Source organism: Musca autumnalis, unplaced genomic scaffold (assembly GCF_047663935.1).
Source record: "Musca autumnalis isolate F117 unplaced genomic scaffold, ASM4766393v1 scaffold_4, whole genome shotgun sequence".
In the NCBI taxonomy this organism is placed as follows: domain Eukaryota; kingdom Metazoa; phylum Arthropoda; class Insecta; order Diptera; family Muscidae; genus Musca; species Musca autumnalis.
The window spans coordinates 177,643,298-177,667,557 of NW_027411977.1; the positions used below are offsets into that span (position 1 = coordinate 177,643,298).

Here is a 24,260-nt window from a genome sequence, read left to right on the forward strand (position 1 = left end):
AAAATCAGTTGGTGCGCATCCGATTTTGGATACAGCGAATCAATGTCTTTCAATATCTATGCATATTTCGATGTTTTACCCAGCGGCCAAAGTGTGCAGTCATTTGCATCACACATTGCAAAAAAACCTTAAAGTTGGTAAAAGTCGCGCAATATGCATACGATTTTGATGAGCATCCGATTTCAGTGGCACCCATGAAAAATACGTCAATATACACCCATTTCAAATAGATTCTTCAAGAACTGCGGATGTGGTAAAAGACCCATATTACTCTCGTATCTCTGAAATTTATGACATGCTCTTTGGCAAATAGGATCCCAGATTTTGCAGATTTTCAATGTATCTATATCAACCGTTTTAGTGGATGGATTCGAGCGGGGAGGAGCTCATTAGATCCGTCGCGCAAAACAACTAAATTCACGAGGGGTTCAAAGAAAATTGAATGACACTTGTAAATTTTACACTCAAAAATAGGGTTTTTAAGAAAAATCAAATCATGGCCTTAAGACGCCAATTACTAGGATGCTGTACGGAGCACACTCATGAGATATACTCGTACATAAAACGACGTAAAAGCACGAGTTCTATAATCCTATTATGAGTTCTAAATATTATTTTGTTGCGCGACCGGATTTTAAAAAAAAAATCAAAAAACCCCGATATTCCGGCTTCAGCTGCAGTGGATATATCGAAAAATGATATATTAGCATCATGTTGCCCATGGAGTATTCATTGAGTCCTTCTTTGGGCATAGGTCTATAAAATGTAAGGTTAAGCCAGAAATCGGAAGGGAACACAAATTGTTGGCTTCAACCCATTTTTCCCATTGATGACAACAGCTTCCTCGTAAGTTATTTTTAATGATCGATATTATGAGATCCCTCTTAAAACACTTCATTTTACAGAATTTCAGTAGGTTAAAAGTGCATGAATTCTGAGAGGGTGAAACTCGGATTCATCGATTGTAAAATATTTTTGGTTTTTATCATATATGATTTGTCTATTTCAATATCTTATTTTATACTACTGCTTTTACTGCCGTATTAATGTATTGTTTAATTGTTATTAATAATGAAACGATTTGCTATAATTCTTTGATTTATTTCAATGGGTTAATTGTTTTAATAGATATTTGTTCTCTCATTATAACAGACGAATATCACAGACATTTTGTCTTTCACAAATCCAAATGTGCAACAAAAGCACACAGTCACTACGTAATCCACATCAAATCTTTGATCTTTTCAAGGTTAATTTAGAAGAAAACGAAACATTTAAAATGACCACATCAATAAAAATGAAAAATAATTACAATGAATTTTATTATTAAGGTAGTGCGACCACAAACATGAACATCTGTACAGATCTTTTAATGTCTTAATGTAAATAAACTTAGATACATATGTATGTACGATTGTGTGTACGTTGATGAGTAGAGAAAGCAAAATGGTAACAGTTGACTAGAAATACCTCTATTTTTCTATCTTATAAAATTTGTAAAACAAATTCTACAGCAAAAGTTAACATTGCTGATACTATATGATCTATGTAAAACTGTTGTAGCCCTCCAATTTTTGTTCTTGATATTTTGAGCGAATGCTTTATAAGTCATTTGACAGACTTAGTCGGTACTATGCGCAGACTAATATTTTGCCCAAACTTAGATCAAGTTCGATGGTGGACTTTATCGATTAACTCTAACTGTTACCTCCCCTCAAAAGTTTGAAGAATCCCACGGCGGTCGGTTCAGGGAATGGGTACATTTCCGAGGCTGCTCCTGTCTTGGCCACATGCAGGACTACTACGATTGAAGTTTTGTTGCTGATTGATGCGACAGAACATCTCCCAGCGTCTCTCCAACTTCGTCGTCTTCGAAATACGAAATACCCCGAAGTCTCCAACAACAACAACCGAAGCATATAACACTACAATTTAATTTCAACGGTTTCAGCAACAAATTCAGCAAAATCGTAAGTTTTATGAGTCAGAGGAACATTATGTTCGCAGCGATTCAGGAAACAAAGCTCACCGTCACCTGTGGCTTGCAACGTTGTCTGCCCAGTACAAACCTATCTTGCATGAGCTTTACTCTAGTGACACATACATGGAATGTATAGGGTACCAGTAAAGTGTGGCTTGCCGACAGAAATGCTTAATGTTAGATTTTTGACTGTTAAAAACTTGTAAACCTCCAAAACTTAATATGCCTGTATAAAACATATAAAAAGTAGTAAACGTCGTAAACCTTTAACAAGTTGTGATATTCAAAGAAGTTGTCTCCAGTTGACAAAAATGGCTTCGACAAACAAAGCAACTGCTGCGTCTCTGATCTCTTAAAGCGATAGGCGGTTGTAGTAGTAGATTCCGTAATGCCCTTTCAGGGTTCTGATGACACAGTGACAAACACTACACATCATCAAAACCATCGACATACTAGGTTAAAGAACGCCAAATATAGCACGCTGCTCTTGAAACAACTTTAAATGAAAGGTGCTTGCACTTGGCAAGTTTTTGCGGATTCTGAAACTACAATGCTCATAGATGAAAAAAATAAAAAAAAAATCGCCGGAGCGCATTTAAAGTTCACATTTTTAGGTTTGTTTTAGATTTTCACGATTTTGCTGGGAAACCACAAGCCCTATCAAAATGGAACTAAATAAAATGTTGTAGCAATGGAAATTCTCTACAAAATTGTTCCGTATGATATTTTCGTAAGTTTTACCATTTTTGAGATATAGAAGTTCATTCATATACACACATAACATTCGAGGGCTGATCCAGAACAATTCGTGGGACCGATACCACGATAAGATTTCGAGAACAATTCCCTCAAACCGTGTTTGAAACAATGTATAATCAACTAACGAGTAATGAGTGCTCATTACCCTCCGCATTATCAGGCAGTACATATATAATGGTTTACACATAACTAAATACTTCCTTACTTACTATGCAATGAGTACGGTGGCGCAGGACTAGTGTGTCCGACTACAAATCCTGGTTATGTGTTCAAAGCTCACCGTCGGCATGGGAGTTTTTTGTTCACAAAATTACGAAGAAATGTTAATGTAATTGCATGTGTTTAACCAACCATTACTGTTCGTACTAGTGGCCTAGTGTGTAGTGTGTTTGGCTACAAATCAGTAGTGGGATTCTCTAAAGCATTTTTTTGGTTACCGTCAAAAATCGGTAAAATTGAAATGCTTTTAATTTCGGAATTAGCAAAATTTATCGGTAAGTTAGCAAACCAAAATAATGTTGTCGCTAAGTCCTACCGAAAGTAACAGTGCTGCCAACTGTTATTCATACTTTTTCATTCATAATTTTGCGTTTTAATTTTACCGATTTTTGTCGGTAACCAAAAAATGTTTTAGAGAATCCCACTGTTCATGTATGCAGTGGTAGGAAAATTATTTAATATTGCAATTCTAATTGTTGCAACTGGTATCGTTTAATCCTTGCCATCGAGTAAGCACTGTCTCATTGGAGACTTGTGCCATCACTGCATACATGAACTCTCTTGTGCCATTCCTACTGACTTCAAACGTCAGTTTTTGTTTTAATCTTTTTTGTATTGATTATTAAATTCAAAGATCGTAAATTAAACACAAGTTCAGTTGAAAATGTTTAAGCATACGGACAAGAGCTCTATTAAATCGGGTTTGTGTTTTCCTTTTTTGCTCCCTTTTTTAACAGAAAGAATACCTTAGTTAAAGATCATTTAATTATAATAATTTTGTAATAACTTCATTGAATTGTCTCATAGCAATTTTACATTAGAATAACACTGTGCAACATTTTTGAGCCAATCGCGTGCAAACAACTTCTGTCCAGGATTTTATGAAAGTAGAGGACCAATAGGCAAAAACCATATTTGGGTTTTGTTTTCTTAGATCGGGTTCGGTTTTTATGGTCTCATCTAAAAATGGTAAAAGATCGAATTTTAAAAAAAAAGCGGGGCTGTATCTCTGAAACCAATACGAATCTTGTTTTGACATCTGCAGCAAACTTGTAGATAAGAGCAAGAAGAAAATATTTAGAGGAATAGTGAACTCGAAAATCCTGATTTATTGCGTCAAATTTTATAATATATCTAAAAATTCTATAATTTGTGTATATTTCGCAGCGTATCTCCCAAAATGCTAAATTCTTCTTAATGTTACCTTTTAGGAAATATTCTCTGGAATGTAATACACAACTCTTCACAATATTATGTTGTTGTAAAATGCCTCTATCGCCTTGCTTATAGCAAATTTTTCAACAACAATTTGGTAAATATTTCAATAATTCATTGAAATCCCCAACATGAGAATAAACAGCCTGTGTGAACATTGTTTGAAATAAGTTTTGTAAAAGGTATGTTATGAAATACCCCTTAAAGAACGTGAAATAACAATTTTAGAGGTTCAGAATGTTCTGAAGAATTGATGGTCACATTATTTGGAACATTTTTAGAATGGTTACTTGTTTTAACGTCCAACAGTTTAGTTGTTACTGACCAGAATTTCAGAAATTATGTAAACTTTTCTATATTTTAACGAGTTTGATGCGCTAGATGCAGCTTTTCCTAGTTCATCTGTTTGACACATACGTTCTACTACTTTAGGGCTACAATATTGCTGAAGACTGCAAAGCAAAATTCTTATTAGTTTCGGAGATAAAGGTCCGATCACTGAAAAAAGGCTCATTTTCGGTCGGTTTAGATGAAGCTATAAAATCTAAACCCGATCTAAGAACACAAAACCCAATAAAGGTTTTTGTAGTCTCAATATGTACTTTCAGAAAATGCCCATTAGAAGTTGTTTGCATTTCCAGTGTTGCACAGTGTAACCGAAGTGTATTTAATAAACAAACAAATAAGAACATCTTAATAAACCGAAATTTGTGTGTTATTGCATTTTATGTCCCTTTTGGGAAAGTAGCCAAACAACTAGAAAGTGTGATAAACATATCTGCCCTAGTGAGGCTTTCGAAGCATATTGTTATTCGTTATCATATCTCTGCCCCAGTGAGGCTTGTAAGCAGTTTCTGCCCCAATGAAACTTATTGCCCCAGAGAGGCTGTCGAAAAAAAGTGTTGTGCCACCGAAGCAGTGAGGCGAGCGGTTGTTTGTTTTTGGGACTAAGAAATTGGTTGTAAGTTACGTTGCGTTTTGGTGTGAATATCTAAGTAGCCCGAGGTTAGTAGAAATACATTAACACCCACTACAGAAGTTCGCGTGTTCAAAACCAGCAGAGATCGAAATTAACAGAAAAATCTAAAGAATGTGGTATGCAAATGTTTGCGCTATGGAGTGGAAGAAGATTCAAACCTGCGAGAACGCCTACCAGAGGACTGAAACAGGGTGCCTCCTCATGACACCAGTTTAAATACTTCATAAAGGCACAGCAAAATATTGTGGATGCAGTACCTGCTTGGGTGTTACCGCCGATATCTATTGGACATGGCGGAAGCCATGGCTTGTCAGGAGAGATCTTGAAGATCTGGATATAGAGGTCCAAAGGTACAAGCGAGAACTTCTAAATCAACAATTCTATTAAGCAGACTTCAATGACATTCACACTAATGCAGTTGCGCAGTCAGTCCAAAGGTACAGTGTGAACGCCGTACACAACCACTCCATCGCAGCAGAAGAACCGCAGCTGTCAAGGCAAAAACGAATGATTTTAGCCCAGTTAAGATACGGACGATGCAGCCGTCTCAATTCGTATGGAGACGGCTGCACTTTTAATTGTGAGCACGATTTGGTCTAAACTTTATCCACTACTGCTTATAGCTGCCAAAGCAAGTTCAAACAATTTCGCTTTACAGCAGTATAAAAACTGTTCTCGCGTTCTTTTAATTTTCTGTCGAAGGGATTAAAACAACATGTAGTTTGTATTCGGGAGCCACCGTGTTGCAGAGTTAAGCACGTCTGCCTTACAATAAGAAGTTCTGTGGCAGTGGCAAATCGCTTAAGTGCAATGTTGACTTTCATATCCTGAGTATTTCAACCATGACAAACTTCTCTACAAATTGGTGCCGTAAGACTCATCGTTCAGACTCGGCGCTGAAAAGAAGATCCCATTTTATTGAGCCAATTGTCCCTTCGGGGGTGTTGTGGCAACATATGTATGTATGAAAACTCATATTCTCGGACACAAATTTAAATGTTAATACTTTTGAAGATTAAGGCGTACATTTAGCAGACGTAGTCAACACTACGGTAGTATTCGTTTAAGCCGAAATAGGGACCAATCCAATCAACGAAACCTACATTCATGTTGTAAAAGTGTAGGGTACTGAACTGCAATCGTTTATATTGTAAAAATTATTTTTCTTAATAGAAATGATCTCAACATTTGTTTAATGTCACGTTTCACATGCAGTGTTGTTGTGGCTGTTGTTGTTTCTGAGCTTGGCTGCAGTCTCGTTATAGTTTTTATTTTGTTTTAGATTACGTATGTAGATCCATCCACCCATGTGTTGAATACAATGAAAACAAATTGAAATATATGAAATGCACGAAATAACAAAAAAAAACATGCTATAAGTTGAGACAATGCATGTCAGAATCTATCTATCTGTCTATCCACCGTCGCAATCACAATTGCTGCTTTTGAACAATCTCCCTATAACAATTTATTATTTTCTGTTTTTTGTTGCCATTTGTATTTCTTAGCATTTCAGTACAGACGTCGCCAACAAGTCTGCTGACAAAACTGATTTGTTGTACCCCATTGAAAATAAAAATGCACTCACATTTAAAAATACTATAGGTACATATATGTAGATATGTATGTACGTAGACAAAAACATATACATACTGACATATCCCCAATCTTTCGTTTGTTCTCACGTAAATTGCAAATTTCTTGGCAAACATTAAATATTGAAAACAACAAACAACAACTGTGGATATTTTGAAGATACCTTTTTCCAATGCCCCCTCAAACGTTACAATTTCTCTACATTCCGTGGTTTCTATTTTAAACATTCACACGTTCATATATTTTATGACAAAAATATATTCATATATTGAAAGTATTTGCAGATGACAAAATAAATCATACAAACACATAAATATTTTTTCATGAAAAATAAATAAATAACAAAAACATTCAGTTATTCCTTCCGGCCGGAAAATACACTGTGATGGCATTTACAGTGGGCAACAAATATTAAATTTTAATAACTTATGATAGTAACCCTAACAATTACTATTATTGTATACTAATATCACTGAAACCAGATATTCCAACAAAAGCCCATAGTTTTAAATCTTAAAGCATCTAAAAACCGTGCCGGCACCAACTAAAATTCCTTATAAGCACGATTAGTTACGAATGGAATATTGGTTAAGGACTGTTTGAAAATCATTTCTAAATTGTAACAAAAGGTGCACAGCAATATAACATTTATAATGGGCAAAACATTTCTCCATTGGGGAATACCGCGCTTTTCTATTTCGTTTTCCATTTGTTTACTCCATTGAAACCGTGGCCTTCCAGTTCTGCGTGTATTGCCATGCGGCCCGTATTTATACGCCTTTTTAGCGGGTTCATCATCGCTCCCCGGCAAAAAATCATTACCAAATATTTGGTTTTTATAGTACTTATGGGTAGTCGTAACTATTTACAAAACTCTCTACTAACCCATTAATTTAACAAGATCAAGTCGCACTGAATAACTAGTTATTCTATAACCACTAGTTATCCTATGAGCACTAGAAGCTGAAAAATAAAACATATGTTCTTTTGTTAAATGAAGTTGATGGGGAATTTGTTTTCAATTTCAACGCACTTCATATTTTTATTTTATTTTGCTCCTTGCTGGATTTGATCATGCGAACATCAGATTGGTAGCCGAACACACTACACCGTGTGTCTCGAGTACGAACATTAAGGGTTGTATTAACGTTTACATATGCACCACCAACTGTTTTTATACCCTACACCACATTGTGGTTATGTCTTTGTGCATTTGTATGCAACATGCAAAAGGAAAAGATATAGACCCATACTTCCTTTAGGGGATATATATAGAATCACTTTCTGATTCGATTTATGCATGTCCGTCCGTTCGTCTGTCTGTCTGTCCATGTATTTTTGTGTCAATGTACAGGTCGCATGTATTGTCCGATTCAGCAGAATATGGAGGAAGATATTTTTTAGCCATAGTAAGAACGATATTGCTTTTGGTGAAAATCGGTTGTGATTTGCATATAGCTCCCATATATATGTTCGCAAGATTTGAGGTATTTGGTGCATCAAACACACTAATTCTTTAGTATTTTGATGAAATTTGGAAAATGTTAGCTCTTATAAATATGTTCTCCCTATTTGAGGTATTTGGTGCACTAAACACCCAAACTCCGCCCAATTTGGATGAGACTTGGAAAACTAAACCGAAAATTAGAAATAAGTGTGCTAAATTATACTGAAATCGTTTAAGATTTTGATATATTTTCGGCCAATTTTATGTATTTGACGCACAAAATTATACAAATTTTTGAAGAAATTTGGAAAATGTAACGCAATTTTGTCTAGAAAAAAGGTAGCCAAATTTAATTGAAATCGTGGTGGTGTAGGGTATATACAGTCGTCTCCGCCCGACTTTAATGCTTTCCTTACTGGTTTATATTGTTAACAAAAAATTCGCGTGCCGACGGTGAACGTTGAACACACAAATCTAGGATTTGAAGTCGGAGACACACTATCTGTGCTAACGTATTCATTACTTAGCAAGTAAGTAGTTTTAACTTGTTACATTACTTTGTAATGGGTTACATAAAAACTAACGGATCCGAATTTTGGTTGGGTCATTCTTATAACATGGCCTAGCCAACGCAATCATTGCATCACGATAAGTTTAACTACACTGAAGTCGTTGACACCACGTCGTTCATACGACGTCGATATTTACCGTCACGCATATTGGCCCCAACATTTTTGAGGTATTTTTTCATTACCACACATTAGCACGGGTAGTGTCAGTGTTTTCAAAGTGTAATTTTTGTTTGATGAAATGTGATTTTGTTTTTAAACTGTTTACTTAAGCCATCTGTTAGCCATTACTATTCCTCTTCTTATTACACAACGGATTTTGTTTGTTGTGTTTATGGTCCGAGTTTTATGAACGCATTTTGCAGCTTAGTCTTGCCGCCGTTTACTGCCGGACCCCCTTAAGCAGATTCTCTTCAACTCTTAAAGGTATTAGTTACATCCTTTACTGATCGACCCATGATGTCAATATTTTCAGCATAAACAAGTGACATGTGGCTACTTGTGTATATTGTGTCATTTCTTTTGACGTTTGCATCTCGTATAACCTTTTCCAGCAGGTTGTTGGAGAGATCACACGAAAGGTTGTCTCATTGTCTGAAACGTATTTTGGCACTGAACTGCTCGTAGAACTTCTTTCGTATACTAACTGAGGACCCGTACAAACTGTGCAGCAGCATTTTTGGGGGTGTGGAAAGTTCCATTTGGGATGAAAGCCCTTGATTAGTATATTAAGAACCCAAAAGGAATTGCCATAGGTCAAGTTTCTGAGATATCGCGTGATAATTTTTTTGATTTTCCCCCTATAATACTTGGGAAAATAGCTTCATATCTCTCTTTGGCGTTATTGTAGCTTCGTTTTGAGAATACATGTCTTCAGTCAAATCGATTTGCGAATCTTTTTGTAGAATATTTTATTCTTCTTACTCAATTCCTTTCATATCCTTTTCGTCCTTTATTTCTTCAACCGTAGTAGAACTACCACAAGATGAGATTTTTCAACATCCAAATATCCAAAAATGTTGCTCAGAAGATTTTAGGTACGGTTGTCTTTGGCAACTAATCAATATTTTCCCGTTTTCATTGTTCTTTTTGATGTTTGTTGTTGTTGTAACAGTGTTTGTTATTATGTTTGTATGTTCGTTCTTCTGTTCAATCTGGCTCTGGGCCTATCTCAAGTTCCAGGAAAGTGGCTGCTTCGATGGGATGTAACCACAGATACACTGGAGTTAGATGAGTAGGTTTGGCTGGGCAGTTGAAAAGGTGTTTTGTGTCGTGCGGGCCCATGCCACATACTGGGCAGATGTCTTGCACGGCGCGGTCGATTTCCGCCCAATAAGAATTTAGGCGACTGCAATATCCCGAGCGTAGTTGAGAAAAACTACTCTAGTTTGTCGTGGCAGCTGACGCTCCACAGCTGCAATAGGTGGGGATATATTTCGAGGACTTTATTCACACTATAGTTTCTTAAGGCCTTGGCAACTGACCACGACATTCAATTCTCTTCCAAACTGCGCTGTCCATGTGTTGAACAGAGTGGCTGTTGATTTTGTGGCGGAAATCTGCATATTCCTCTAATGGAAAAAGGTGGTAAGATCGGTTTAATAGTTGTTCGGTCTCTCACAGATGTCATCAGGTTAGGTACCCGATGCCAGGATCGTGCAATCATCCGCATACGTTACGATCTCGATGCCGTCTGGAGGATGCGGAATACAGGAGAGGTAGAGGTTAAACAGTTCCGGAGATATCACCCCACCTTGGGGAACACCCTTTTTCACTCAACGGGATTTGGAATTCTTGTTCCTGAATTCCACGTACGACTGGCGTCCACACATATAATTGACTATCCAACGTTTCAAGCTTGGCCGGAGGGTTGTCTGTTCAATGTCCTCGAACAGCGTGGATCAAAGGCTTTTGATAAGTCAAGCGCCACCATCACTGTTCTATCGCACGGCCGTCTCTGGTTGAGTCCTTAACAACTATGTGTGGTAATGGCGTGCAGCGCAGTTGTCGTGCTGTGCTACTTACGGAATCCATGCTGATGATCGGCAACTTGATAGCTATTTCTGATATTGGGCAGGACTAAGGCCTCAAGGGTCTTTGCTACGGGCGACAAAAGCGAAATCGGCCTGTACGATTAACTTTTGCTGGCGTCCTTGCCGGACTTCCGTAGTGGGACCACCCTGCCCATTTTCCAGACTTCGGGAACAGCGACAAGTTGAGAACTTTAGTGAGATACTCCACTCCCGGCTCAACCAGCTGCTTCAGCATTACCATGGAGATTCCATCAGGGCCCAGCGCTTTCGATGATTTATCGTTCTTGATGGCATTGGCAACATCATCCATTGTAAACTGTGGTGGTTCCTCCTTGGAAGAGATCTGATGCGACGTAATACTCTTCTCTTCGCCCTGACACTCTCGGGGTGCTCGACAAACTGTCGATTGATATAACTTGCGCACCTCTTCGGGTCAGTCAACGTAACGTCGCCAAACGTGACTGAGGTCCTATCTTCCCTTCTTCCAGGGTTCGAGAGTGACTTAACCGTTGCCCACAATTCACATATACCGGCTCCAATGTTGCAACTCTTCAGATGATTTGACCACTTGTTCCGCTTATGCTCACCGACCAGCCTGTTAACTTCCAGTGTCAGCTCTCTGACTCTGGGGTCATTGGGGTTGGTTCAGCGAAGCTCATCACGCTCATTTGCTAATCCCGTCGCCTATGCTGGAAAGTTTTGTCTTACTTCGGGTATTTGACCAGCAGGGATATAGCGAATGGCTGTAGCAGTGAAGAAGTCTCGGAACGTCCTTACTGCTACCCGAACATCAGAAGGAATTGGGCAGGTCTCTGAAGCGGTGATTGGTGAACTCTTTGAAACCCGGTCAATCAGCTTTCTTATGATTGACGAATGTGCGAGGTTCAGAGGTAATGAAATCGGGTGGTCTGCTAATGGAGACAATTAATGGGAGATGGTCTGATCCAAGGGAAATGACGGGTTGCCAGGTAACGTCATTTGTCAGACCAGGTGACACGATGGTTATGTCTGGCCTATTATTATGGTAGGGGCGTCCTCATTGACCGTGCAAAACGTAGAGCTGTCAATCTGCTCAGCCAGCGCTGTACCTCTCTGGTCGTTTCCGAGGTCCAAATGCCACATCTCATGATGCACATTAAAGGCCCCCAGGACCAGACGATTATGACCTTCCAAAAGCGGGCTAATGTTAGGCACGTAATCTGAGATACAGCTATTTCTCTGCTATTTCTTGATATTCCTCCGACTCATGAAATCTACTATTTCCTCGATCTTACTTCGGAGTCATTGCAATTAAATTGCAAAAAGGATGCATTTTCCGGCATTGGGACAACAACGGCTGGTGTTAAAGGCTGGATGTGCGGTTGTTGTCGAGCGGACGGCGGGGGAGTCTCATAATCAGACGACGAGGGAGTTTCGTAATCCGATGACGACTCACTGGGGACTGTATTCACACAGCATGCAGCAACATAGTCCCTATCGTAGTCCCTCACGTGGACAAGTCCAGAGCAACCCCTTAGATGCACCCACTCCTGACATCGATTGCATCTCACCGAAGGCTGGATGTGGGTGAAGATGCGGATGTGACAAACCGAGCACAAATATGTTGGTCCTGGGTTTTCCTTCGTCCCGGCACGAACCAAAAGGATTCGGAGCATGCATTCCGGGATATGCTGCTCCCAACACGGAAAAACAAAACAAATACAAACATGTGTACACTGAGGTGGCAGCCGCTGACCGGAACAATGATGTTTTGTAGTTCCGGGTCAATCCGGTACAAAGAACACGCTGCCGTGGGATTGTTTTTAATGTTAACTCGGTCTTGGTTCAGAAAAAACTGTTTGGTTTTTCTGTATATTCGATATTGGTAATTTATCGGTATGTAGATTTACCAATTGATTATTGCTTATATAGACAACTGGGGTGCTTCTGAAATATTTACCAAAAAAAGCTCCTGTAATGAAGAACAAATTAATAACAAATTTTCATGGAGGACAGATCCGGTTATCTCAATTTTTAAACCGGATATTCCGACATTAAAGCCGATTTTTGAACCGGTTTTAAGTAACCGATTAATTTTATATACATACCATTATAAAGCTTATAGAGTTGTCAATCAAATGAAATTAATTCCCTGATTGAAACATTGCTAGTTGCAGTGCTACAACAAAAAATCCGTTTTATTGACCGATTTTAGGGAAAAATATCGCTACGCGCAAATATGAAAATCAAAGGCTTGGGCGAAACATTCCTTTTGGCGATGAAAGTCGATGAATAATATTCAACGTAAGGGGCTGTCGCAGGCTCCTCAATAATATACAAAAATATGGTAAGTGTCAATCTGTATCTCTTGGGCCTTTTTCGAGATTTGCCGCAGGGTAAATATCTGGTCAATGGTCGATTTTCCAGGTCTAAAGTCTCATTAATATGACCTAATTATTTTATTGGTCATAGGCTTTAGCCATTCGCACAATATTCCTTACACTATCTTATAAGCAATTGGGAGCGGACTTATACCCCTATAATTAGAGCACAGTCTAATCTCCTTTCTTATGAACGGGTAACAGGAGGCTACAATTCCAGTCATCGGTTACGCATTACTTACTGCCACATAATGCTGACTAGCTGATGCATACACCATATCAACATGTCGCCTCCGGTTTTCTACAGCTCGGCTGGTAAGACATCGGTTTCGCTAATATGCAGTTTGGAAAAATGCTCTTTCACTATCTGTATACGTTCCAGAGTACCCTGCTGATCTCTTCAGAACCATGAGTTATATCAAATCCATCAGTTTCATGTTGCACTCTTTGGCCGAATTTCCACTCTGGCTCCTCTAAATATCGATTTTCACACTCCCGGTTTTCCACACTTCGACGCTCCTCAGCTCTGTTTTTCTCTCGATACTCACGCTCGACTTTCACGTTCGCTACTGATTGTAATGTAGCCATATATGCCGAATTTTTTCTCTTCGGTAGCAGCACGATACTCCTTTTCCTACCACATGTTCTTTGGTGGTGGTCTCTGGTATTCAAGTATGGATTTTGGGGCTCTATTAATGGAGTCAGCAATACTTTGCCACTGCTATTTTCCTGTAGGGCATTAATATCGGCCTTGTATTTTCAAGTACATCCCCTTATGCATAAACTGTAATTGTTCCACAAACATCCCAGACGAGACAGTGGAGACTTCTCTCATATCAATAAGTGCACCCCGATTCATATTAGCTCATATTAGCGTAAACTGTACATTCTCTAAAAAGAGTGCGAACATTCAACGTGCAGATTCGCAGATCATGGTCCTTAAAATGTCTCCGGGGGTAGTCAACTTTAGAGTGGGTCTTTTTCTTTGTTTTTATACCCTAAGCCTTTAGGCTAACGAGGGTATGTACCGCTTCACACTATTTGGAGTCTTTTTAGCAATGTCCATCCGTCTGTCTGTGTGGCTGGAGCACAATAACTCTCAAACGGATCAACTGATTCGGCTCAAAATTTGGCATTCGTAATATTTTGTCCAAACTTAGATCAAGTTCGAAGATGTGCCATATCGGTCTATTCTTTGGGTACCTCCCCCACAAATGTTTAAAACTATTCAGTAAAATGGTGCACACAATAACTCTCCAACGGATGAACCGTTCAGTATGGAATGTGAACTCCTTCGGGCACCTCCAACAAAAAATTTCAACATTTTTGCACTAGTGCAGTTTAGGAACACTTCTCGAATCGTCATTAAATATTATGCAGCAAGTTGTGCTTGCGACCCCTTTTCTGACAGTACAATTTTTTCTGGGGTAGGTCCATACTTCCTCAGATAATATCCCAAAAGCTTAAAACACACGGACTGCTGATCACGAAAACTTATGAACTGTGTATCCGATTAAACCGAATCTTTGCACATCGTAAAAGTACTTCTAAACGTGCATCAAGTTCCAAGAAGTCCTATATGGGAAAACATATTCGTATACCTCCCTCACAAAAGTTCAACATTTTTGCTTAGGTGCAATTTAATAATAAAATAAGTAATGTTTTTCGTTCGCAAGTACATGCTTCCTGAATTTAGTTGTTCACGATAACTATCGAAAATGTCATTCGCACAATCTTTGCGCATCGTAATAACTCTTCCACATTTAGATCATGTTCTAATATTAACTGTATATGTCCACTACTTCGGGTACCTCTCAAATTGTTCGCAACTGTGAAGTTTAGGAAAGATGTCTAAGGTCGTTCTGAAATTTTACCGCAGGTTGTCCTCACGTCTCATATTACGACAGTATAATTTGATCTGGGGTAAGTTCATTATGACTGAGATAATTACCTTAATGCTGTGAAAACCCCAGGGTTACCAACTATGGCTGTTAAAGGGAGTCCACGATTTGGTCCAATCATCCAAATGTACATCAAATTGATGGACTATATCGGTCTTCGTTTTCCAGTACCTTCCCCACAAAAGTTTAAACAGTTTGGCTAAGAACAGGTTCGCGGATAAATTTTAAACTTTACTTCGGACGGTTCTCTTGACTTGCTACTATTCATAATGTCACAGGCTGAGGGTATATTTGAGACAAAGCCGACTGATACTTCTTTACTTGTTTCATAATATGTTGCTTTTTGGAGGGATGGGTTACTAGACCAACCCAAGTTTTTAACGTTCTTATGGATGAACGCGCGACACATGTTAGTTCACTACCTTTAACGGGTGTTAAAGGATGTTCCCCAGGTAACACCACGGAGAGGTCAGAGCCCACATGAGATTAAAGAGGGACCAAGAAAAGTCCTGGGCTTTGCCATGTTGAAGCGGGTCAGGGCCGTTGTTTGGTATCTTTCTCTCCCTCAATATTTACAATCACAATTTTCTCTTAAGTACAGCTTAAAACATGCCCCAGTCGATGCTTCCTAGAGCTCTAAAAATCTCACCGTAGGATTAATAAAATTACTGGTTGGCAGGATATGCTATGAATACTAAAATTAGATCCATTTCCAAAGTGGACGAGGCCAGTCAATTTCTTCAGGTACAGCTCAAACCAAATCAAATCTATTAGCAATATGTCTATTTGATCGGAATGTTTACAATTTTTAAAATAAATGCACCAAAATTAAAAAAAAACTACATAATTTTGAAAACCCTCTTAATACACAATTCTTATCTATAAATGAAAGTCTTCATTTACAAAGGTCTTAATATACATTATATTTAAGTATTTCTCGAATTGACTTTCTGATGACTTATTGGCTAAGATATACTTCGGCCTGAGGGTATAAAATGGTATAAACGTGTATATTGAGCGATCATAAAGTGCTGTTACTTTAAACTTAGGTTGAATGTGGTGTTACAAGGCGGGGTTTTCATAAATTCGTCCCATGTTAGTATGAAGAATACCTCCAGCATGAACCGACATGTTTTTGATTTTGTCCGCTCTTACATATCCCTGTGTCCACTTCCATACACACACCAACATAGACACACATTTATGTAAAAACCACAAAAATTTAATTTAAAAATATAAATAACAAATAAATTACTTTCCTTATTTTTGGTTCTATATATGAATGTAATTATAAAATGATTTCATTTAATTAAAACAAAAATATATTTCTCTTTGATGTACAAACAAACATACTTATAAAAAACACACTGAATGTTATTAATTAGTTAAGATTTATAGTTGCTGTTTTTGTGTACTGTAGATGCATTTCGTTTTTTATTTATTTTATTTTTTTTTTTTGTATTTGTTTTGAGTGCTGTTTTCAATACCTCCAAAGTCAATAATTAATTATATTCTATAAAATACAAAAGTTCTGCAGCACAACAAAAAACAACTACTGAAACGTTTTAACAATGTATGGCCATTATGTATGTCCAAACATGTGTAAATGCATTTATAATCATATCTCAATTAAGGCATTTTTAATTAAAATTAAAAATCAAACAGCAAGAAAAAATAACGTCTATTTTTATGGCATTATTTCATTGCATGTCATGATCCATTCAATTCACTGCTGCACTCATTGGGAATAATGACTGAAATAAAGGTGGACTAACAACTATAAAGTCTGCTGGTTTACAGAGTGCCGTATGGGTGTGGGGGCAAAAAATTATTATAAAGGCGGCATTACATCAACATTTATTAGCGTCAGCATTTTATTTTGAACTAAGAAGGCCAATCATCGGAAGTTTGCTATAAAAAATGACGACGTTGCAGTAAGTATTTTTAATAAAATCAATTTTAGTTTTGGATATATTCAGTAACTGGTCCATAGATTGAGTAAGTCAGTAGTGCGTATTGATAATGAATAGACATCGGATTTTTGCATGTTTTTTATTTCTCATCCGATTGGACTCAAATTTTGGATCTAGGCGTTTTGAGGGTCAATTTTTCGATATTTGGGGTCATATCAAAAATATGCAAAATATATGCAAAAAATATGCCAAAAAATATGCAAAATATGCAAAAAATATGCAAAATATGCAAAAAATATGCAAAATATGCAAAAAATATGCAAAATATGCAAAAAATATGCAGAATATGCAAAAAATATGCAAAATATGCAAACAGTTTTTGGGCGAAAATCGTCATAAAAGTCGAAAAATTTACAATTAAAGTTGGAAAATATCATCAAAAAAACTTTAAAGTGTCCTAAAATAAGACTGTTGGCTATTTAACGTCGATTTTTTAGCAAATTATTATGTTATTGATACCTCTTATGACGGTAGTGGTGTAGGGTATATGGTATTGTAAATCTATATATATAAAAAAGGATGATGTTAGTTACTACGCTTATAACTCAGGAATGGCTGAACAGATTTTGACAATTCGCACCAATTCGGAATGGTCTCATGGCAGAAAAGGATAAAACCTAAAAAAACCGCGAAAATTTGCGAAAAAATTTGCAAAAATATTTTTTCAAGAATGCCAATTTTTCCACAAATTTCTATCGAGCTTCGCGTTTGGAGTATACCTTGACACTTATTTGGACACTTTTTTGGCGAAAATTTTATATGCACCAAGTGTGAGGGTCCATTGTACGCCTCTGTTTTGTCAATTTTTGAAAGTTGTATAGAATTTTTTATTCACAATCAAATCGATTTTCATTTATTTCAGTTTTGAGTTTGTAAAGATTAGTGGAGGTTTCGGTCAGATATCGATGAAAAGATGAAGATGGTAACGACAAAAGTGGTTTCCACAGTTTTGAGGAAAAAGGTACAAATCCACAAAATTGGTGGGTTATTTGAAAAATCAAGAGCTCCGATGTAATATCATTGGGAGTGAGGTTGTGGCATATGTGTATTTTAAAATGTAAGTAAAAACACTTCGAAAGATCAACTTCCGATTGATGCGGTATAAAATTTAAGCTGTACCAGATATATATTGATACTATTCAGATCCTAACACGATACTAAAAAATGATATCCCCCCTGAAAAGGAGTATGAATTCAATCAGTTTAGTTCCCGCAGAGCTGGAAGGCAATTACAAATGGCCAAATACATACATATCTTAACTAGATTTATAACTTTTTTGCACTTTTTGCAAATATCAAAAATACCACCGCATAGCCGTGTAGAAAAAAACTACAATGATATATGGTATCATTCTTTTTCTATCGAGAAAAAGTTTCCGCACCAAATGCATTGAAGTTCAGTAAAGCATTATTCAATTTTATTTGTTATAATGACATTTACGCTTTTCGTAATAATTTACTAATAGTTTTAATCTTATTTTAAATCAATATCAAATATTTCTGGACCAATTTGTTATCAAATCGCGATATTTCAGAGCATTTAATGCACCTTTGACAATTTTGCAATTTGTTGTTTTTCTTTATAACCTCGCGAATTTTATGTTTAAATTTATTGTACATATCGGACAAGAGAATATGTGGTCATTAGCAACGAATTCGCGAAAGTTACAGTCTGTTTTTAATCACTTTGCCTGTGAGAATCGTATTTGTTTTCTATAAATATTTATTTAAACAAAGCAAGTTTAAATTTTTAAATAGAAAAAATACCAAAGAGGCTTTAGTAATCGCAGTCGGTACGGAAACAATGTACCAAGTACTGGATTGTACAGTCTCAGTCAAATACCGCATTTGTCCGTGTTAACAGAGCCATTGCATCTAATTCCGAACTTGGAATGCAAGCAGAATTCGGCGTTAAACAGAGAAGTCAGAAAAAAAGCAGACGAAGGTGATTACCTGATAACGATCGGATCCCACTGCTCAAAATAGGTTAATTGATTAAAACGCAAATTTAAATAAGCACTATATTCAGCATTAAATTCAAATTCCTACGATCGCATTCCTTCCTTCGTATTCAATTGCTTGAGTGAAATATCGTGTTCAGTGTTGAAAACAAGAATTGCAAAAAACCATAGATTATGAAACGAATAGGGGAGTTATGATATTATTTTGCTTCAACTGTGCTACCAACTATTTTTATTTACATCGCAAAACGTGTTATTTGCTTAAAAATATATCTTAGTCCCGATTTACAGCTGCCTAACTTTTTCGCGGCTATTGTCGGTTTAAAGAAGAGAGAGTCGAGGAAAATACAAACACTTTGTCTCTCAGTACCTTCTCTCTTCGTCAAACTGACAATTGTAGAAAGTACAATTATCTAATGTGCATCTGCTTCAATGATCGTCCTAAACAGTTCAAAACAAAGAAATATTTGACATTGAACAAGGTGATAGCAGTAATAGTATTATAGGTTTGAATCAAAGCCATCAAGTTGTGTACCTAACAAACTGCGAGACGAAGTTCGCCGGGTCCCCTAGTATAAAATATAAAATTTGATAAAATATCAATAATTTTATGTAAATTCAATATTTTCTTTGTCTTAATTTGTAGCTTTAGGCTGGTTTTAACTCAAAGGGAAGAAATCGATGTCGGATTTTTTTAGGCGGGGGTGCCGCCTAAACTGTTTTCTTAGATTAGATTTTAGATAGATTTAAGATTAAAATTGCCAATTGAGCATTGGAATAAGTTAACACGTGCTACTGGAGCCTTGAAGTTATGAAAATTTCGTCTCTCTCGGCGACCCATATCTGTGGAACGGTTAAAGCTAATTGCCCGTATTATGCATTAAATTAAAGGCCATTCTGTTTATTTTATATTCAAAAACAAACTGCGTAAGTATTACTGAATTCGAGATAGAAAGCCAGTGTCCCGATTAACGTGACTGGCGTACGTAGGGCGAAAATGGAGCCTAACTGGGTATAGCCGACTACTTGGAGAACGCATTGTTTTAGTTGTTCGTCCTTTGTATTTAATTGGTTGTAATCTGTGGTGAGCTCGACTAGGAGTTAATGTGACTTTTTTATGAATTTCGAACAGTTGTTCTTTTGTAAGTTTGGGTCGAATATTTCCGGAGAAGTTTCCATCTTCGCTTTGTTAAAATTTTTGTCGCCATTTGACTCTTTACGGTGTTTTGCACTGTCGGATCAAAAAATGCCAAGCCAACAAGTTCAGGACTAAGATACCACAGGTGATTTATCATTTTTTATTTCCTTTTTCTGTCTATGTTTTCGTATTTCACTAGATTTTCAATGAGGTCTAGGTCTTCTTTTGATGCTAAACGCTTCGTAGAATCTGAAGAACCATCTGTCCCGAAAATAATCAAGCGCAGCTTCAACAAAAACTCCTAATCATGAAATTGTCATTGCTGCTGGATCCCTGTAAAGTGTCCTATAGGAACGTTAGTCGAATCATTTTATCTACAGTAGAAGCTCTCGGAGAGGACCCCAACAAATATATGATCTTTAGAAGCTTTATCCGTTTATTCGGGAGAATAAACAGTGAAAAATACTCGCAACAACTTCAAGGAAGATACCCCAAAAACAAGGCTATTTGCGTGCACTGGTATGGAAAACTATTACCAGCTATTCCCAAAACAGTTCAGAAAGAACGGGTTGCTGTTCTGGTATCATCTGGTATGGAGGTAAAGAACAACTCCTGAGCGTTCCTGAAACTGACAGTAGCTCAGGGGAGAAACAAGACTTAGCAGTGTACGAATGCCTAGAATAATGGGGTCTTACAAGCTTGAGCAGATGTTAGGTCGAGAGCTTCTGTACCTGCGTACAGATTTATAAGAAGTATTGTTGAGAAGGATTTTTGTCTGCAAGTTTGGCAGCACATCCGGACATCAACCAAACATATTCACGCGATTTCTATAAGAATAGTCTGCGATTGACAAATCCAAGTTCGATGTAGGCGAGAATGTTTTAAAACTACTTCCCAGCTGACTTCCCAAGAACAAGAGGTCGTAGAAGCACTTTGTGCTTTCATCTTTCGAGCCTGGTTCAACGCGCCCAGAACGTTTCTTCTTTTGTTTATTTATTTTGTATCAAACGACAACAACTGAGTGCTATAAATGGGTGAGTGTGGGTTATTGATTTTACTAAACCTATAATGAACAAGATAATGGTTATGTAGATATAATATTGGATGGATTGGGTAAACATAATCAATAGGTTGAAAAGGATTAGAGACAATAGATTGAGTTTAATACAACAAATAGTGAAAACGAAATTCAGAAATATTTTTTAGGTACAAAACAAGACCTAAACCGCATTAAAGATTTATTGAAATACGAAACAAATATCAGATAAAGGAAATAACAAAATGATAAATCATCTGTGGTATCTTAGTCCTGAACTTGTTGGCCTGATCTGATAGTTCAAACCACCGTAAAGAGCCAAATGCGACAAAAATCTTAACAAAGCAAGCAAAAGAAGATGGAAAAAACCAAACTAATAGTACGGCTACACTAGAGTTTTTTGCCGGGTTAACCCACTTCGATAGGATTTATTTGACGTTTGCGCTATGGAATTGACATTTGAAATCCAAACCCACTGGGTTAATCTTTCTAAGTGTAACCGGGGTATAACAAAAGAACAACTGCCGGAATTTCCAGAAAAAGTCTACCAGGCGTAATTACAGGGTATACTTACTTCTTGTTCAAGAGATTAAGCATTAACTCCGAATTTCTTGAAAAAGATCCTGTAACTTGACCGCAGAACATCAATTACCAGGAAGACTAAAGGATGTTAAACAATTTGAAAGTTGTGAACGACATAGCAGAGCAAGGAGTCGATTTCATCACCAAGTAGTCATCTTTACCCAGATGTCTCCAAAATCACATTATGTCAGTCCCTTAAATAAATTTAAATATGAACAAAATGTAAAAAAACATTTGTTTTCATTCCCAAAAATTGATAATATGGGAAGAAATAAAAAATAATTTAAAAAATTAAGTTAAGTTACACTTAAATGCAATCGTTTTATTTGAGAGATTTAATCATTAAAAATTATTTTCTAGTTTTAAGTGCATTTGTAAATAAAGCACTGTAACTTATTTATTAACTTTTCAGCATTTTTTTTATCACTGGGAAGGCCGAACAAACTTTAAAATACCTGAAATCGTGTTGTACCGATATATAAAGGCTATACCAAAACCTTGACCTAAGTCCAACATTTTTAGTGAGGAAGTTTCTGTACCATTGGGAACCCCAAATGCCAAGTTATAGCCAATTCGGCCTAAAAATTTAAACAGAATCCTTATAATACTTTAAATCGGGTGGTACCGCTATATGGGGGCTCTAAGAAAAGAATGGACCCATATTGGTTTTGGTTTCATATTCATGTATTGTCATCCAAGTCTGAAAAGTGTGCAAAGTTTTAGTTCGATTGGTCAACTACAACTGTGTGGAAAATAAGTTACTAGATTTGATCTAAACAGACAAGTTAAATAAAACACTGTAAAACGGGCTTTTTCACAATAGACTCCATTTTCAACCTAAGGCGTTTTCAGGACATTGACTTTATTATCTTGAATTCAGTACTACTTAGGTATTTTGTTGTTCGGCAAGAAATATCAGGAAAAGTATGGCATTTAGTTTAATGTATAACACGAGCAAATAGCTTTAACCGTTTCATATATATGGGTCGTTGAAGTCGTCAAATAGCCAAAAAATCAAGATTTTCATAATTACGAGGCCCCAGTGGCATGTGTTAACATATTCCAATGGTGTTCAAATTTTAACAATCTTAAAATCTAACCAAACTAACAACTTTAGGGGAGTGCCGTATAAAAAATTGGACATCGATGTTTTCCTTTTGAGCTAGAACCAGACTAATGCAACAAATTAAGACAAAGAAAATATTGAATTTTACATAAAATATTTGACAATTTAACAAATTTTATATTTTTTAATAGGTTAATAATAAAAAAATGGTATTACAATAAACATATAACCATATTTTTATATCCACACTGTGGTAAGGGGTCTCAATAGCACAATAATCTGCTAAAAAAGCGACGTTAAACGGCCAACAATCCTAATTTAGGACACTTTGAAGTTGTTTTGATGATTTTTTCCAACTTTAATTGTCAATTTTACGACTTTTATGACGATTTTCGACCAAAAACTGTTTGCATATTTTGCATATTTTTTGCATATTCTGCATATTTTTTTTGCATATTTTGCATATTTTTTGCATATTTGCATATTTTTTGCATATTTTGCATATTTTTTGCATATTTTGTGCATATGCAAAATATGCAAATATGCAAAATAAATACAAAATATGACCCTGCCATTGAATTTAGATTTCTTTGAAACGAATTTTGGTCCAATCAGAATCTTCGTATCTTTATTATTAAAAAATATGCAAATATGCAAAATCCGATGTCTAATAATGAACAACAGTCATACGCACCAAAGAACGGTAACTACGTATTGTAATGAAGTAAAATGGAACAATTAGTATGCTTTCGTTTATGACAGTAATAAACTCATCCGCCACGATAAGGCTTGTCTTGATATTAGCTTGATATTAGCCAAAATTTTGGAGCGAGTAATTTGGAGTAATTTTTCCCGATTCTCGATTTTAGGTTTATGACGATTTTTGCTATATTTTATATGGAAATACCTGCAATTTATCATTTAAAGTTTCCTGTGGTCCCAACACTACTCCCCCAAAAACTGTCAACGTGGGTCCATGTGGTGGTATAGTCCACATATAACAACTCTTCCCTACTTTTGGAGTTTTGAGTTTTTCCTATATTCCCTACCGATATTCGGTATTTTCAAGTTTTTAGCCACATAACTCTCACACAAAATATTTAGTCTCCGTTGGAACTACTAACGTATTTCTGCACAGAATTGCCACGTTTTAGTATTGCCCCTGTCGAATAGTACCGGTATTTTAAACCACATAATCAAACCGAAATGGCTGAAATCTGCTTGCAATATAATTTATGGTGGATGTTATAAAAAGTTCGGCCTTGGTGAAGTTAAGGGCGTTTTTAATGGTCTTATAATTTTGTTTTTCGAAAATTTATGTAACACCGCGAAATATTCGTCGTGACCCCCCATGTGGTTTACGAAAATTCATATCTAGAAGAGATAAAGCGATTTTGTGATGTGCGTCCGTCCATTAAAAGTTGCAATTACACTTTTGTTTTTTC

General features: G+C 36.7%; 1 long non-coding RNA gene across 1 annotated transcript in view; it reads left to right on the plus strand.

Moving 5' to 3' along the window:
* The first annotated feature begins 3,636 nt into the window (after nt 1-3,636).
* Nucleotides 3,637-24,260, plus strand: part of LOC141401954 (uncharacterized) — a 166,002-nt gene continuing 145,378 nt past the window's right edge. Inside the window, exon 1 of the long non-coding RNA XR_012412478.1 lies at nt 3,637-3,660. This is a non-coding gene — a long non-coding RNA (uncharacterized lncRNA). The remainder of the gene's footprint in view (nt 3,661-24,260) is intronic.